We start from the raw sequence: 18,047 nt of genomic DNA, 5'->3' as shown, positions 1-18,047 counted from the left end.
AGAGAGAGAGAGAGAGCATGTGTGTTTGTCGTGTGTGTGTGTGTTAGAGAGAGAGCATGTATGAGAGATCCAAAAGGTCAAAGATCAACACTTAAATCCAAAGAGAAGAGGGTCTATACCAGAGAAAACAAAGCAGCAAGGAGCCAATGGCCGACATCAGCTAAATAGGCTAGCCAGGTAATGACACCAGGCCACACACAGCTTTGGCCCAACGCTACCCAAGCTACCCAAAATTCACACACAGCACATGTCGTATCTCCAAATGTTGTGAAGTAACATATGTTTTGCCTGGAAAAAAACATCGTTATTAACAAAACATTCGGGAGGGGAAGGAAGGAAGAGTGGGGTAATGTCATTACATTTTCATTCATCTTACCTGCACCAAGGAACGCAGGGCGAAAGGCCGCAACACAGGTCTCCACGTTGACGAAAGGCCTCTCGCTGGCGGGACAAAAATAAGCTATGGCCGGAGCCTTGTCATGGTGCAGGCCCGACTACATCTTCTGTCAAAGATGATGTCGTAGTCAGAGTGCCAGAACCCCCTGCTATTCTCACGGCTAATGTCAATGGTCGTAGCACAAGCTAACAGCTAACTCTAGGCTAACTGATAGCATCAAGCTAACGTTCCCAGCCGAGCGCAGCCGGCAGCTAACGTCGTAGCTAAACAGCTAACTGGCTAACAGTTAGCTCAACCCGGCTATCGCTAACCATTAGCTAATGCAGAAGCAAGCTATGCGGCTACCACTGAAAAACTGTAACGTGAGAAAAGCAATACAGGTGCTGACACCAGGCCACACACCGTTAGCTACTACTACTACAACAGCTAGTCGGCCAGTTTGGCTCCAGAGAGAGAGAGAGAGAGAGAGAGAGATCCACGGCGGGAATAGAATAGAGGGCATTAAAAACTCACCAAACGTCCAACAGGATGGAGACAACCGCGTGGAGTTGACGAAGTTCATCTGCCGAACGACCATCATCTTCATCTTGGCTGCACACGCTGTCTCTAGGTTAGCTAACGCTAGTTAGCATTTAGCTAAGCTAGCTACTAGCCGACATCATCATGGCTATATCCCGACTGAACCACACTTAATATTATAAAGTAGCTAAAGCTAACTAGCTGTCCCTGTCTTTAACCGGGATGGCTAGCCTGACTGAACTGTCTAACATGCAACAACTTTCATCTTCAATCCATCTGCCGAACGATGTCTTCTTCATCTTGGCTGGCATCCAATGCTGCACGAGCGAAATAGTCAGACGCTAGTGATGGGTCGGTCATGAGCGACTCGTTCATAAGAGCCGATTCATTGCCGTGAGCGTGAGTCGAATCGCTCACGTCTGGCAATGAGTCGGTTCACGCCCCCCCCCCCCCCTGGCACACAGACGCACACAATGAACTCAACAGATGCTACCTGGCTGTAACCCCTCCCCTCATTGAAACCAATTCTGCTGCCTGCAGAGCCTCAGAGCCAGGAACGTGTCTAATGTGAAATATATAAGCATATAATGAAAACTAGATTTTAGGTCTGTGATGAAAAAGGGCCTCGCGGGAAGGGGGGCCTCGCAAAAAAATAAAAATAAAAATAAAAATTATTTTTTTTGTGCGAGGCCCCCCTTCCCGCGAGGCCCTGTGCGACCGCACTGCTCGCACACCCCCTGAGCCGGCCCTGCATACAGGTATATAGTACTGTTACATTTGTGACATATACAATATGCAAATATACAGTACTGTTACCCATAGATCCTGACAGAGAATGCAGAAACTATATGTTTCATATAAAACCTTCTGGAGGCAGAAATTATATGTTATAACACCTTCTGAAGGCAGAAACTATATGTATTTATATAGTCGTGTGTTCTGACTTATATGTTTTTCTGAGGACCAGGAAAAATAAAAAAAAACAAAAAAACTTTTATTCTGCCTAGCAACAAGCTAGTCCTCACTAGTCGGGGGTCCCATGACATAACATCAGACAGAAAAATCAGACATGCCTCTTAAATTATTTGAGGTCAGATTCCAGCAGTTCAGCGCCATCTATTGGTAAATATATTTTTTTCAAGCTCCAAATCACAGTGGAAAGGGTGGTCCTCGCAACCTTGTTGAAATCTCAAGGTCCTCGGAAGGACATAGTACCTGTGTGTGTGTGTGTGTGTGTGTGTGTGTATGTGTGTGTGTGTGTGTGTGTGTGTGTGTGTGTGTGTGTGTGTGTGTGTGTGTGTGTGTGTGTGTGCAGTGGCGGCCGGTGGGTATTCGCCACTAGGGGCGCTATACCAAATATTTTGTACAGTACAGTACAGTACCACGCAACAGACTCATGGCAAGACGTGAGCGATTCGACTCACGCTCACGGCAATGAATCGGCTCTTATGAACGAGTCGCTCAGCTGTTACTACAACAACACACAACCAGTCAAATAAAGTATAGTCTAGACTCTAATTCACAACTTGAAACACAATATATAAATAGAAAAGTTAGAAACAAAACTCGCCCGTCTACAAACACAGGCAGATCTCTCCCTCTCTCCTTCTCTCTCTCACACACAGCGCGACGTGGAATCGATTCGTTACACAATCAGACCTATTATATACCAAGAATAACTTCAGTATGAGTACAGGGCTGTACACATATTTTGCATATTGTTAAACGAGCCAAGGCTAGCTATTAAACTATCGATATGAATCGAAAATCTGGGACCCTGATGTAAACAAGACAAACGTCTTTCTCTGGTCTGCATCCCCTTAACAATTGTGTGTATTGAGCCGTACTGTATTGTACCCATTCTGCAATCTGTTAATAAAGTTCTCATTCATTCATTCATTCAAACATAGACGATCTCTCTGTCTCTCGGATCAATCAAATCAAATAATTAACACATGTATGTTGTCATTTTAAACAACTCACCATTCATTCATTATGCATCAGCAGCATCAGAGAGCATTTTAGTAGTTACATTTTCAACAAGATTGCTGCTATTTAAACACTTCATGGAAACGGGGTAACGTTAACCTTATGTCGACTGTAGTATTGTATGACCTCGACATAACGTTTAAACGTTAACGTTACTCCGTTCCATGCGGCCAGCTAAGCCAACGGAGCTAACAGCTAGCAGTAGCTAACGTTAGCTGAAAGCTGTAACGTTACAACGAATCAGCTGTTGATATTATGCGGCATCAGTAGACAACGTATAATGTATTAAACTAGAGTTAAGATCGCTAATCTACCTTGTTGTTGGCTTGTTGATAAAGTATATCCACTCCATGGCATTGTCCATCCAGCCTGTGTTGATGTCCATCCATTGTCCATGCATGTCCCTCCACAGTACTGCCTCCATAATATAGCTTGTTACTAGCCAACAAGTACTGAGTGCCTTTGTCCATGTCCGCCTCGAACAGCCTGCAAACTACCTGGCGTTCTATCGCCATGCTCTAAGACAAACTCTAACCTTAACCAACTTTGAAAGAGTGCCTAAGCTCAGTGTAGTAACAGTTGCTGTTGTTGTGACGAGTCGACTGAGTTGCATTCTAACCAACCCGAGAAATGCGGCAATGGAAAAAAACTGGCATCGCGTCGGCCAATCAGAGAGCGTCTCCGCGAAATGCGGCTATGGAAATTCTTCACGGAAGTTCACACGCTGCTGGCTAGACCGCTTCAAATCGCGCTCGGATTCCAACATAATAGTCATATTTCAACGCACAACGCCGTATGCACTGATTGGCTGTGACGGAGACAGCGATCAAACTGTGACGCGCACGCAGAGCGCTATCGCTTCTTGCCCGGGCGAGAAATACGAAAAAATAAAAAAAAACGTCACTTCCTGCCCATGAAAACGCTGTTTTTTTTATTTAGATAATAACGTTATATTGTGCATTGGAAATACAAACATACTTAAAATGAGTAAATATTATTCATTTTAAACATGTTTATATTATTTATAGGGCTATAAAACAAAAAACAAATTTTTTTTTTTTTCTTCTTCTCTCATTTAACAGGTGGGTCGGCGCCCTAGCGCCACCAGTGGCGAGCCGCCACTGTGTGTGTGTGTGTGTGTGTGTGTGTGTGCAGGCCCAGACTGGCCATCGGGAGCACCGGGAGTTTTCCCGGTGGCCTGGCCTGCACAGATAAAAAAAGAATTATAAAAAAAAATTCAAAATAATAAAAAAAAATATTTATACTTTTTTTTATTTATTTTTTCATGCCTTTGTTTCTAGTTGTGGCGGCGCGATAGTTAGATAACCTAGGTGGGTGGGGAACAACCAGGATTTCACTGTCTGCGACAGAGTTGGAGAACTATCTGACTCTCTCCCTCGGATCACACACACCCAATGGAGCCGTGCTGCCGCTTGTGATTGGTGGAGGCGGGACCAGGCGATACAACTGATTGACAGCGGAGGCGGTGAATGGAATGGCAGATGGCACTCAGATGCAGAATAACAGCCAGGCAATGAGCCAGGTAGTGAGGGACTCGGGAGAGATACAGTAGAGCGAAAGTCAATTAACGTTGATGTCAAGATGGACAGTGGAAGAAAGAGAAAGGGTGGAGGAGAGAGGGATAAAACAAAGAAAACGAAAGGCCCTTACAGGAGATGCTGCTAAATCCGGCAACATTTATCAAATGTTTTCTTGCACCAAGGTCAAGGAACCAGCAGGTTAGTCAGTGATACAAATAAACATGTGGATGTTAGCTAGCTAACGTTACCATGCAATGCATCATCTCCCCTGTCAAAAGCCCAATGTTAAATCTGCCAAGAAACAAATAAATAATTCAACCCTTGTGTCTGAAAACTAAAGTGGTATACTCTTACCATATTAGGGGACTAAATTGAAAAACACCATAAAAAGATTATATGTTGAAATAATTTCCCACTTTCTTTTCCATAAATATTTTATTCAACTTCAGATTAAAAATGAAATACTCCCACTTTTCTGAAAGGAGTTGTTAAATCTGACATTACAAAAAACAATATGTGGTGGTTATGATTGGGGCTGAAGTTGAATAAAGAATTTATGAAAGAGAAAGTCAAAATAATTCCAAGAGAATTCAAAGATTACACACCTTTGCCACATATATTGGCTACAAACATAATCACTGCAAAGTTATCAAAAAAATAAGAATCTGATCAGACACAAGGGTTAAGTTGTTGTTCCCTTTCTAATTTCCTCAAAAATATCTAGTCTAGTTAATGTGATCAATATTATTTGACAATTGATGCTTTTTGTTGGAAATTTCAGTCAGTGAGCTCATACTTTGAGCTCATTTTATAGTTAAAATGATTGAGACAACGCAATCTTCTGTCTCCGTTGTGCATGCATGCGTGTGCTCACCACGCGCGATACATGTGTCACTATTCTGGCAGTGGCTACTGTTATTATAGTATTGTAATGATGTCTGTTATTTAATGTTTGTGTAAGAGCTATTTTAACTGTTGATGGGTAGTGCATCAGTAAAGTGAATATGGTATTGTGCTCTTGCTCTGTTTGAATAGGTGGATAGAGTGGTTAACTGTATTATAATTAGAGCTGGGCCGTTAACGGCGTTAACGTGCTGCGTTAACGCTATACTAGTATTGCGCGATAATATAATTAACGCATTAATCTAAAAAAAAACAAAAAAAAACACGTTTTTTACATTTTTCTTTTTTTACATTTTTTTTTTTTACCTTTATTTACCCAGGGTAGGTTCGCTGAGCACAGATGCTCTTTTTCAGGAACGCCCTGCTTCACATTCACACAGTTCCATTCACACCTGGGAGCTGCCCAGTACAACCACAGTTGACACCATTGGCCACTGAGCAACTCCACTGGAGCAGTTGATTCAAGCCATGTCACATAGTTCAAGTTTGAAATGATTCTTTCTGTTTTGCTCCTGAGAGTGTGCTAGATACTGTACTGTACTGGTAATATTATTTATTTGTGTTAACTTCTGAATAAAACAACTTATTAAACACAAGTACATCTTATTGAACATTATTTTGATATTTCATTACCAATTATCATAGCAAAACAGCTTTTTCAAACAGTCTGTAATGCATTTTGGAAACGGGAGATGGGCTCATGGTGTAATGGGCCACCTGGCCTGGGAAACATAAGGAGGAAAGAAAAAGTAAGGACTTACTTCTGGTCATTATTTGGGTAGAACACACATATTTTGAATGCCTTCGGCAGTTTTTAATCTAGATTAATCTAGATTAAATCCAGGATTGCAGATAGATTAATCTAGATTAAAAAAATTAATCTATGCCCACCTCTAATTAAAAAAATCCTGGTGGGGGACCCCCAGACCCCGCTTAAAAGGTGGCCTGATTGGGGCTATATTTCGCGCTATATCTCCCGGTATGAATTATTTCCCCAGTCCGGCCCTGTGTGTGTGTGTGTGTGTGTGTGTGTGTGTGTGTGTGTGTGTGTGTGTGTGTGTGTGTGTGTGTGTGTGTGTGTGTGTGTGTGTGTGTGTGTGTGTGTGTGTGTGTGTGTGTGTGTGTGTGTGTGTGTGTGTGTGTGTGTGTGTGTGTGTGTGTGTATTCATCTTCCAAACACCCTACTAAGCACCAACTGTAAAACGCTATTAGCATAGTGTATCTTATCACAAGCCTCGACAAAAGTAAACCACTTCAGTGACAGTATGCATCAAGCGAGTTTGACCGGACGGGACTGAGCTCCCATACATAGTCAGTGAGACGCATGTGTGACCGAGATATGCAAACGTCTCTGTGCATAATGGACCCAGTGTGTCTGAGCGAGGTGACATTTTCGGAGCGCGCTAAGTGGCGTTCTGGAAAAACCAGTCGCCGTCGCCCCAAACTTTCACCTCCCTCAGATAATGGTGGGTGTTTCACCTCCACCACTCAAGAGGACCGGTTTCAGTTTTTTTGTCTTGGAGTCTAGGCGTTTTTTTTTTTTATTATTGGTTCAGTTGGTGTCATTGTTTATTTATTTTTTACCCAGGGACAGTGGACATTAATGAACATCTTCAGTTTCCACATGAATTTAAATGTGCCAGATTTGAGCTAATGAGCTAGTTTCCATCTGTAGTCCTGCCTAACACGCATGTCTTCATGGTGTGGGAGGAGCCAGAGGAAACCCACGCAAACACGGGGAGAACATGCAAACTCCACACAGAAAGGCCCCCTGCTGGGGTTCGAACCCAGGACCTTCTTGCTGTGAGGCAGCAGTGCTGACCACTGTGCCACCGTGCCGCACGCGTATTATAATGCATGTTTAACATCAACACTGTAATGCACAATCATATTATATAATACCTTTGTTTTCAACAAACTTGGCTATAAATCAAATCAAATTTATTTGTAAGGCCCGACAGCACACGTTAATCTCCCCATGGGCCGGACATGTCTTATTTAAACAAGTCAAGAAGAAACATCAGAATAAGTCAAGAAACAAAACAAGAACACCATAAGGTCCAACAAATTTAAAATTAATGCAAATAAATGAATGCAATGCGAACACTCCCAGACATACCCCACGCGAAGGTAAGGAAAAACTCACTAAAACCTAGCAATAGGAAAAAATGCACCACAGGCAGTGTGGAGGAGAGAAACCTTAGAAGGGCCATTCAAGGGGGGGATCTCCCTTCTTAGATGTCGCTGATAGTAGTGTTGCAGACTGACAGTTGGTAAGCATGCACTCATGTGTGTAGTGAAACACAGATGAGTGCATGCAATAGCAACTGAACATTTTGAAAAATTTAAGATAGAGCAGATAGCGATAGCAACTGAACATTTTGAAAGATTAAAGATAGAGCTGATAGCAAATCTATTTGATGCACAGGGGCGGCGCAAAGAGGGTTGCGTCCTCCCCATCTTAATCACGGGGACGTTCAACACCCCGGTCATCGCTCCGGTCATCACTCCGAGACAGCCGGAAACAGGGAGATACGGGGCGGCGCAGAGAGGGTCACAACCTCCCCGACATCATCGCGGGACATCCAGAACTCCGGTCACCACTACGAGACTGTGAACGTGGTCTTCTGTGATCATGTATATAAGATTATGTATGCTACAGTGATGTCACATGAATGTTTTAAGTAGTTATATCATATATCATTGAAGCTCTCTCTCAAGATCAAGTCTGCCAACAGTGCACCATACAGACATTCAAGGCCTTGCTTAAAACCCACCTTTTCGCTCTGGATGATCACTAATTACTTTGCTGTTGTGTGTCTGAGGTGTTCTTATGTTCTCTGTCTGTCCGTCTGCCTGGTCCCCTGTTTCTTTGTCCTGTCCATTTATCCGTATTCTCCCCCCCCCCCCCCCCCCCCCAAAATGGGCTGGGGGGCGCATTATAAATGCTAATATCATATCATATCATATATATAAACTAAATTAAAAACGAAATGGACATTTTATCTCACAGGACATTATTAAAAAAAACACAGTATAGTCTCCATCTGCCATAGCAGAGACAACAGCTGCTCCATTCAACAACAGGCATTTATGGATACATGATCACAGAAGACCACGTTCACAGTTGGCTTTATTAGTTTTATAAAGTCTCTGTGCTCAATGACTCCATGTAACAACCCATCATCTATACACTCATTGCACTGCACACACATCCACATGCACACTCACCTTAACACTCACTTTAGACACTTTAACACTACATTATATTTATCTACTATTAACGAGACAATTGCACCTTACCTCAAAGTTTTGTACCTCATTTTCTGCATTGTACCTCACTTTTTACTCATTTTTACTCACTGTACTTATACTGTACCTAGGTTGTACTTTAGACTGTATATTGTATATATGTATATTGTATATTCCTCTTTACTTAATTTTTTTTACTTACTTTTTACTTACTTTCTTACTTACATTATTTTACTGTATGAAGCACACTCTCAGGGGCTCATACAGAACCAAGCATTTCACTGTGAAGTACATGTATTTTATTGTGATAATTAATAAACAAACTTGAACTTGAAACTTGAACTCCAAAAGTACACTGCTCTTCCAAGCTGGATTACAGAGCTTCTCGGAGGGCTAGGATCACACCAGATGGCTTTTTGGGAAGCAAAAAAAAAGGCATATAAAATCACACAGCATATAAAATCATGACACTAAGACAACAAGGCGAGACAAAGGTAAGGATAACAATCAATTAAAACATGTACAACTTGATTGACAAAGGTTGGAGATCAAGGTTTTAAACTCTGCAACAGAATGGAGAATCTCAAGCTTTAAGGACTGTTTACATTTTACATTTACATTTAGTCATTTAGCTGACGCTTTTATCCAAATCGACTTACAAGTTCTGTACGACAAGCCATCAGGAAGGGCACAACTCTATCAGCTGAGCAACAATGTTCATCAAAGTGTTGAGTGCTACAGTGTAGGTTAGTTTATTAGGACAAGTGCATGACAGTACGGTTAGTTAGGGTTCGATTTTTTTTTATTGTTTTTTTTTTTTTAATTCAGATAATGGTTGAAGAAGTGCGTCTTTAGTCGACGGCGAAAGATTGGACGTGATTCGGCTGTCCTAACTGGGGTGGGTAGTTCATTCCACCATTGTGGGGCAAGGACTGAGAATAGGCGACTTCTCTTTGATGACCCTCCCGGAGCTTGGATAGGAGTAGGTCTGAGGCGGCCAGAAGATGCAGAGCGTAGGGGTCTTGAGGGTGTGTAGTTAGAGACCATTGACCGGAGGTAGGCGGGAGCGGTTCCCTTTGCCGCACGGTATGCTAGGTCGAGGGCCTTGAAGCGGATTCGTGCAGCAATGGGGAGCCAGTGCAGGTCCCTAAGAAGTGGGGTGACATGGGCCGACTTCGGTAGGTTTGAGATCAGGCGGGCCGCTGCGTTCTGAATGAGTTGAAGAGGCTTAGTGGCAGTGGCCGGGAGGCCAGCGAGCAGTGCATTGCAGTAGTCGAGGCGGGAGATGACTGTTGATTGGACGAGGAGTTGGGTGGCTTCTTTTGTCAGGAAGGGGCGGATCCTTCTGACGTTGCTCAGGAGGAATCGGCAGGTTCTGGTCGTCGCTGCGATGTGAGCAGAGAAGTTCAACTGGTCGTCGAGGACAACACCAAGGTTCTTGGCGGTCGGGGACGCAGTCACAGCTGCATTCTCGACTGTGATTGAAAGGTCGGTTAGGGGGGAGGATTTGGCCGGCAGGTGGAGCAATTCTGTTTTGCTTAGGTTCAGTTTGAGGTGGTTGGACGTCATCCAGGCTGAGATGTCGGACAGACAGGCCGAGATCCGCTCAGAGATGTGGATATCTGAGGGAGGGAAGGAGAGGAAGAGTTGAGTATCGTCGGCATAACAATGGTAGGAGAAGCCATGAGACGTGATAATGTTACCCAGTGATTTAGTGTAGAGGGAGAAGAGAAGGGGTCCTAAAACCGAGCCCTGGGGGACACCCGTCCGCAGGGGGCGGGTGGCCGACAGGGTCCCTCTCCATGACACTTGGTGGAGTTCACTTGGTTGGAGTTCATTCCATGAGCTAGAGGGGCATCATAGCAAAATGCAGATTTAACCTGTTCCGAGCAAGCTTGAGGGACCTTAAGGACCAGCCAGTCACTAGAACGGGTTCCATAAGTTCCAAAATTCCATTTCAATAATGATGTAGTATAAGGAGGTAGCTTACCAATAAGGGCCTTATTATCAAATACCAATGTTTGTTGCGCCTCTCCATCAGCGAGGAGGACCAACACATCTTCTCATAAAGGTGTGAGTGTCGTATCTATCATTAGTGATGAATCTGAGGGCAGAGTGATAGACAGAGTCCAAGGATCTAAGGGTTGAGGCCGCAGCATGCCTATAAATTACATCACCATAGTCCAAGACTGATAAGAAAACTGCTTCGACAACTCTCTTCCTAGGAAAGCTGGTTCTGCTTCTGTATAGGAAGCCAATTTTCTGTCGCAACTTGGAGGCAAGGAATTTAAATGTACATTTCTCATCGAGCCACACACCAAGATATTTATATTCAGTGACTCTCTCAATGCAAGAACCACTTGCGGTAGATGTGTAAACCATCTTATACAACAAGTAGGTCCGACCACGCATTGTGATTGGTCGAGAGCGTTCTAAGCCGTGAGTATATTCATGGTACACTCACGGTTAAATCACCATGAATATACCACTGCGCTTGGGCTTTAGAATGTTGAAGAAAGTTACAACTGCCAACTGCCAACTGCCAACTGCCTGGTTGATAGCCTACTCCATTTGAAATTCCATAGCAAAAATACAACCAGTGGAATATCAGGAAAATTGCCACTCTGTGATGGTTCTCGTGTATTATTGCTTAAATATTCAATGTTTCTGGCTCTAGAAAACAGCATACATTTAAAGTATGAAAATTGTATGTTTTCAATGGACAATTGTACAGAGTCAGCAATACAATACACAGCAGTATCATCTGCGTACAGATGGGCTTGGCAACCATTCAGCCAAGACACAATATCATTAATATAAATAGTGAAGAGAACAGGACCTAGAATTGAACCCTGTGGCACACCTTTAGTTATTGATAAAAAAAATTGATTGGGCATAACACTTTATACACTGATTGTTTTTAAGAGTAAATGGTGATCGACTGTATGAAAAGCTTTTGACAGATCAATAAAGAGGGCAGCACAGTGTTTCTTCTCGTCTAAAGCTGATATGATGTCATTAGTAACTAAAGAGATGGCTGATAAGTGCTATGATTGGCTCTGAACTCGGATTGGTGTGGGCTTAGTAGAGTGATTTGAGAGAAAAGAGTCAAGGACTTAAGTTGATTATTCACTAAAGACTCCAAGACTTCCGCTAACCAGGGTAACTTGGAGATAGGACATCATCTCTAACACCACCTTTATGTAACAGGATCACATGGGCAGACACCAGGAAATCTTCCTTTTGAGATAGAAAGATTAAACATATGCGACAATTGCTCAGTAATCAAAGGAGCAGTCAGTTTTAGCTCACCAGTAGAGGTCCTGGGATCTATGGACTGGAGATATAGACCACCGCAACACTTCCGGTATTCTGATGCTCATGGAGGAGCGCAGGGGAAGAAAATGAATGAATGTTGATGAGAGCCTTGAAGTAAGTGGTTGTAGCTACGGCTGTGGGGGTGCTGGTGGAAACATGATCCAATAGACTTGTATATACTGTACGCTTGAACATGGAGAGACCAAGCCCAAGTCGATCGGCACTTTCTCGGCCGAGCTATAGTCACTTTTTCGCACCTACTCTATATCCGGCGCATGCGCAGATTGCCCAGGGAGTCTCTGGATTACTCCCTCCCTGGGCAATCTGCGCATGCGCCGGTGAAAAAGTGACTATAGCTCACAAATGTAACATTACTAAATACCTGTATGTCCCTATGCCATAAATGTCATGTATGTTGAGTATGTCATAAATGTCAATATGAATTGAAAATGGGGAACCCTGATGTAAACAAGACAAACGTCTTTCTCTGGTCTGCATTCCCTTAACAATTGTGTGTATTGAGCCGTACTGTATTGTACCCATTCTGCAATCTGTTAAATAAAGTTTTCATTCATTCATTCATTCATTCATTCATGCTGGATACAAGTTGAAAGTCAATGGCTTCAGGTTCTCAGTCGATTTATTCAGCAGGGCATCAGCGGTAGAATACAGCAAATTCACAGGATACAAATAATCTCTCAGAATGACACAGACAACTTGGTTCTGTCCAGTGTTCCATGGTGTCAAGACTGCTCAGTATTTAAACACTTTCTCGACCCCTGTACCTAGTACTGGAGTCGACTAGTCCACATAGCATAATGACAATACATTTATTTGATCACAAAGGCTGACTTTCGTTCTAGACATTAACATGGTAATTCACTCATTCTGGCTCCTGTGTGGAGTGTAATCTTGTTCCACCTGTATGTGGGTCTTCAATAGTTTTAGTTTCGTGTGTGTGGGTCTAAGTGGGTGTCACCTGTGTCTAGTGTGTGTGTGTGTGTGTGTGTGGATGACTTGAAGGAGGAGGAGCTGAAGAAGTTCAGGTTTTAGTTGAAGGATAAAGGGCATGGCCACATTCCCATCCCAACATGCCGGCTAGAGAACGCTATCAGACTGGATATGATGGAGGTGATGGTGCAGACCTATGGTCCTGATGGAGCTCTGGAGACTACAGAGGAGATACTGAAGCTGGTTGGCAGGAATGATCTGGTGGCAGATCAACATCTACAAACAGGTATTCTTGTCAGCCTGTCTAGATGAGTTCCAGTTGTCTTCTCTGTTCTGTGTAGATGTGTTCCAGCTGTCTTCTCTGTTCTGTGTAGATGTGTTCCAGCTGTCTTCTCTGTTCTGTGTAGATGTGTTCCAGCTGTCTTCACTGTTCTGTGTAGATGTGTTTCAGCTGTGTCCTCTGTTCTGTGTAGATGTGTTCCAGTTGTCTTCTCTATTCTGTGTAGATGTGTTCCAGCTGTCTTCTCTGTTCTGTGCAGATGTGTTCCAGCTGTCTTCTCTATTCTGTGTAGATGTGTTCCAGCTGTCTTCTCTGTTCTGTGTAGGTGTGTTCCCGCTGTCCTCTCTGTTCTGTGTAGATGTGTTCCAGCTGTCTTCTCTGTTTTGTGTAGATGTGTTCCAGCTGTCCTCTCTGTTCTGTGTAGATGTGTTCCAGCTGTCTTCTCTGTTCTGTGTAGATGTGTTCCAGCTGTCTTCTCTGTTCTGTGTAGATGTGTTCCAGCTGTCCTCTCTGTTCTGTGTAGATGTGTTCCAGCTGTCTTCTCTGTTCTGTGTAGATGTGTTCTTACTTATTTTGTCTTATTTGTTCTCCAGCAGTCAGTGATGAGACAGGATCAACCTCCAAAGCATCTGGACCCATTGAAACTGGTAAATTAAATATGAATTCTAAATGAATTTATGAATGGAGAGAATCTAGTTGTGATTGATTTTTGTAAATGATCTGTCTGCTGAATAAAAGTGGCCATTTCTGCCTGACATCAGAAAAGAAACTGGATGAGTTTGACCTGAAGAAATATTCTGCATCAGAGGAGGGTCTTCTGGAACTGCTGCCAATGGTCAAAGCCTGCAGTACAGCTCTGTAAGTATTCTGTCTAGATAATTAACAGCTCTGTAAGTGTTCTGTCATATTTAGATAATGAATTGTTCTGTCTAGATAATATCTAGATAATTAACAGCTTGGTAAGTGTTCTGTAATATCTAGATCATTTAGTGTTCTGTCTAGATAATATGTAGAAAATGAAGTGTCTAGATACTATCTATTCTAGATAATTAGGTGTGCTGTCTAGATAATGTCTAGGTAATATTCCCTTGATTAAATTCTGAAAGTAATTTCTGAAAAAAATGCTCTGAAGATGCTCTGTAATGTAATGTTAAATAGCGACCTCTAGGAAAAAAGCCCTGTTTGGTATTGTACTTTGTTTAAATTTTTTGTTTTGGTCTAATGTGTGGGTTGGAGTTTAGTAACTTATTATAGAGTGAATTTCTCAAGACCTCTTCTCCGGAGGCTGAGGTGTGACCAGTAATATCAACCCCTCCCCCTATCCCCACTCAACTCCATCTATACAGGTAGAACAAGTTTGAGAGGCGTAGCAGGTATATATAAAGGTAGAACAAGGTTAAGAGGTGTAGCAGGTAGATATACAGGTAGAACAAGGTTAAGAGGTGTAGAAGGGAGATGTATTGGATTTAAATAATAATAATAATAATAATAATAATAATAATAATAATAATAATAATAATAATAATAATAATAATAATAATAATAATAATAATAATAATAATAATAATAATAATAATAATAATAATAATAATAATAATAATAATAATAATAATAATAATAATAATAATAATAATAATAATAATAATAATAATAATAATAATAATAATAAATAATATTAATTCATTCGCAAATCTCTCCTTTCCGATATAAGGAGCCGTTGAATATGTTTGCACATGGTCCTTCATGCCCTCATAAGTAGCTGGCTGGGCATTTCTGTATGCAAATTCGAACTTCTTATGAGGAAACTTACAAGAATGTTAGTGAATTAGGCTGGGTTTTGTTCCTGTGGATTTGTGGGAGTAAATACTAAATTGGGGGTTCTCTTGTCTTATTTGAGAGCATCATCAATAACCGGTTTGATGATATTGTGAGTGGATGTACTGGGTCTGTTGCTCAATTTCCCAGTACTACCAACCTATACATGCCATGTACTGGTATCAGCTGTCACATGGCTTCTGCTTGGTAGTCAGTGTAGTGTGAAGGACAACTACAGCTACACCTTTATCAGCTGGTCGGATGAGAATGGAGTTGTCCTATAGCTCTTTGTGTGCATGATGTTTTGTTTAAAAGAGGGAATGTTGCATTTGAGTCTAGGAATGTCCTGTTGCATTTGCTTGCTGTACGTGTTTATGGCAGGGTGCCCAAAGGTATGAATGGACAGGGGTGGATATGTATTGAAATAAAATACTTGTCGTTGACGGATTTGAAAGATATTAGAGAATTGTGCATTTCTTAAGTTTCATCCAAACTGGATCAGAACTGTAGAAGCTATGGCTGGTACAGACAGCTTTGTGTAGCATCACCCTTGTGCGTTTATGTTTACCCTTAACCCTTTCACTGCCACATGACAGCCGGTTAACCCTTTCACTGTGACAATACAGAAGGTTAGCCCTTTACTATCACACAGCATTTGCGGAGCTAATGATGCTAATGATGGAGCATCGCCGTCGGTTGTGTGATAGTAAAGGGCTAACCTTCTGTGGTGTGGCAGTGAAAGGGTTAATATTGATTTCAATGGACAATGATGAAAATGCATTCAAATAAAATACTTGTCATTGATCGATTTTAAATATATTTGAGAATTGTTGGCCTACAGTATATGTGCGACATTTCATCCAACTGGATCAGAACTGTAGGAACTATGGCTGGTACAGACAGACACACAGACAGAATCACAGACAGGAGTGAAAACAATGCTTCCTCTCACTGTGTGCACTGGTGTAATTAATTCATAATTCACACAACCTCATCTTGTTCTATGGTTGTTGATAAATCCTTCTTAATATTCATGTACTTTCTCATCCTTTCTTTTCCAAGACAATATTTTTAAATCTTTTTTTTTCCATCTTCGTTCTATTTTCTATTTTCATTCTATATATTTTATTTCTGCTGCAGGACAGGAAACTCTGTAAATCAGTTGTACTACTGAGTATAGGGTTAGTTTAATGACTACTGACTACTTTTTACCTGTAAATGAATAAATAATGAAATATTTCCTGCATGCTGGGTTCATTCTGGTTTCCTTCCCATCCATCTTCATTCAGGCTGGAGGGCTGTGAACTCTCAGAGGGATCCTGTGAAGCTCTGGCCTCAGTTCTCAGCTCTACCTCCTCCGGTCTGAGAGAGCTGCGGCTGAGTGACAACAACCTGCACGATTTAGGAGTGAAGCTGCTCTCTGCTGGACTGAAGAGTCCACACTGTACACTGGAGAAACTCTGGTCAGTATTATATTGAGACACATTTTACTCAAAGAAATTTAACAAAATGTAGAATTGTAAAAATTTAAAATAAAATAAATGTATATTTGTATGTATGAAATTAAGTGATTTTAAAACCCAAAGCTTATAGGTGTATCAACTACATTACAAGGTTCACTCTGTCATTTCCATATTGTAAACTGTTGCCAGAGAGCTGATTACCAGAGCTGAGGCTTTGTGTAGCGTCACCCTTGTGCGTTTATGTTTACCCTTGATTTCAATGGACAATGGTGGAAATTAATTAAATTAAAACACTTGTCGTTGATTGATTTTAAACATATTTGAGAATTGTTGGCCTATACAATATGTGCAACATTTCATCCAAAGTGGATCAGAACTTTAGAAGCTATGATACAGACAGATACACAGACAGAATCACAGACAGGAGTGAAAACAATGCTTCCTCTCACTGTGTGCACTGGGATAATTCATTCCTATAATTCACACAACCTCATCTTGTTCTATGGTTGTTAATAAATCTTTGCTTTTCCAAGACCATTTTTATCTTCATTCTATTTTCTATTTAGTCAGTTTTAGTCAAGTCAGTTTTATTTATATAGCACATTTACAAATGACTAACAGCCAAACCAAAGTGCTTCACAACATGGTAAAAACACATACAATGCAATACAAATACACTAGAATTACAAAAAAGGTAGAGTACAGTACATATAAGAAAGCAAGGGCAAAGTGCAATAAAAGAGACAAGAAAATTAGATAAAAAGTGCAGAGTGACAGCGGACGTCATGTATAGATGCTGGGCTAGCTCTGGTCAAAGGCCAGGGAGAAGACTAAGAGGTGTGTTTTGAGCAAGGATTTAAAAACCTCTAGGCTCTGGGCGTATCTTATGTGGGGGGAGGCTGTTCCAGAGTCGGGGGGCAGCAGCAGCAAAGGCTCTATCTCCCCTGATTTAAGCCTGGTCCTAGGCACCTCCAGCAGCAGCTGGTCAGCAGACCTTAGGGCTCTGGATGGGGTGAGGTGATGTAGGAGCTCAGCTAGGTGCAGTGGAGCCAGCCCATGTAGTGCTTTAAAAACAGTCAGTAAAAGTTTAAAATCAATACGGAAACGGACAGGGAGCCAGTGGAGAGAAGCCAGAACTAGTGTAATGTGGTCACGTTTCCTGGTACCGGAAAGCAGGCGGGCAGCCGCATTTTGTACCAGTTGCAGGCGACGGAGCAGCAACTGGTCAAAGCCGACATACAACGCATTGCAGTAATCCAGCCGGATCGAGATAAAGGCATGGATCACCCTCTCCAGATCCTTCTGGGAGAGGTATGGTTTGGTCTTGGCTAGGAGTCTGAGGTGAAAAAAGCTAGTTTTGACCACCGAACCAACCTGCTTATCAAATTTAAAATGTCTGTCGAAGATTACTCAGAGGTTTCTGACATAGGAGCGGATATTTGATCCCAGGGGGCCTAGGGCAATGGCTGTAGGGTCAGGTGAATCATTACTAAATAAAATTATCTCTGTTTTGCGCTCGTTTAAGTTGAGCGTTTGCACTCATCCATAATTTAATTATCAGCCAGGCAATCTAACAGTGGTTGTAATGTGACCTTGCCTTTTGCTTGTAGGGGTAAATA

Source organism: Notolepis coatsorum (genome assembly GCF_963971535.1).
Source record: "Notolepis coatsorum genome assembly, chromosome: 15".
In the NCBI taxonomy this organism is placed as follows: Eukaryota; Metazoa; Chordata; class Actinopteri; order Aulopiformes; family Paralepididae; genus Notolepis; species Notolepis coatsorum.
Note: the sequence above shows the minus strand (reverse complement) of the source record.